The sequence below is a fragment of the Nomascus leucogenys genome, chromosome 10 (genome assembly GCF_006542625.1).
Source record: "Nomascus leucogenys isolate Asia chromosome 10, Asia_NLE_v1, whole genome shotgun sequence".
Classification (NCBI taxonomy): domain Eukaryota; kingdom Metazoa; phylum Chordata; class Mammalia; order Primates; family Hylobatidae; genus Nomascus; species Nomascus leucogenys.
Window position 1 is genome coordinate 82,765,099 of NC_044390.1, and position 1,438 is coordinate 82,766,536.

At 44.2% G+C, this 1,438-nt stretch overlaps 1 pseudogene; it reads right to left on the reverse strand.

Annotated features, from left to right (window-relative positions):
- Nucleotides 1–482: 482 nt before the first annotated feature.
- Nucleotides 483–868, reverse strand: LOC100606367 (annotated as a pseudogene).
- Nucleotides 869–1,438: the final 570 nt, after the last annotated feature.

Genomic DNA, 1,438 nt, shown 5'->3' on the forward strand with positions numbered 1-1,438 from the left:
GCACGAGACAGGTGGATTTAAATTCAGATTTCCACTCTTTCCTGGCCACTCAGATGTTAACTAAACTCCCTATGCCTCAGTTTCCACATGTGTAAAGTGGAATATTAATACAGTAATCATTAACTTATAGAATTGTGTAGGTGTATTCATTTTCTAGGGTTATTGCAAGAAATGACCACACACTGGATAGCTTAAAATAATCGAAATCCATTCTCTCATTATTCTGGAGGCCAGAAGTGGGAAATCGAAGTGTCCACAGGGCTGGTTTCTTCTGAAGGCTGGGAGGAAGGATCTATTCCCTGCTCCTCTCTTACCTTCTGGTGGCTGACAGTAGTGACAGTAGTCCTTGGAACTCCTCGGTTTATAGACACATTACCCCAAACTCTGCCTCCATTTTCTTTTTTTTTTTTTCTGCTCCAGTCAATGAAAGGGACACTTTATTGATCCCCAGGGCCATGAGGCCCTGCGGGGAAGGAAGAACCTTATTTGACCTTCTTCTTGGGGCACAGGTTGTCGGCGTGGCCATACTTCTTCTTGTGGCAGTTGACAGCACGGGGGTGAGCACAGCACTGGCACAGATCATCTTGTCGCAGTTGTATTTCTGGGCAAGCCAATGGAGGGAAGGCTTAATAATGCCACCTCGCAGACGCAGCACCAGGTGCAGGGTGGACTCTTTCTGGATATTCTAGTCTGAGAGACTGCGGCCATCCTCCAGCTGTTTGCCCACAAATATCAGACACTGCTGGTCAGGCAGGATGCCCTCCTTGTCTTGGATTTTGGCTTTGACATTCTCAATGGTGTCACTGGGCTCCACCTCAAGGGTGTTGGTCTTGCCCGTGAGGGTGTTCACAAAGATCTGCATCTCTGAGTCTGCAGCTCGGCCTCCTCACGAAGAGAAAGAGCGCCTCCATTTTCACATCACCTTCCTTCATGTGTATCTCTCTTCTGTGTTCCTCCTACAAGGATTCTTGTCCGTTAGGGCCTACCCTGATAATCTAGTGTGTTCTCATCTTTGAGATTCTTAATTATATCTACAAGACCTTTCTTTCTTAAAAAATTTTATTTGTAATTTATTTTTAATTTCCATAGGTTATTGGGAAGAGGTGGTGTTTGGTTATATGAGTAGGTTCTTTAGTGGTGATTTGTGAGATTTTGGTGCACACATCACTCAAGCAGAAAAACTAAACCCAATTTGTAGCCTTTTATCCCTCACGCCCTTCCCACCCTTTCCCCTGAATCCCCAAAGTCCATTGTGTCATTCTTATGCCTTTGCATCCTTGTAGCTTAGCTCCCACTTATCAGTGAGAATATGATTAGGTTACTCCAGGTTACTAAGAATGCCATTAAGTCATTCCTTTCTATGGTAGTATTCTATCATATATATATCACAGTTTATTTACCCACTCATTGACTGCTGAGCATTTGAGCTGGTTCCACA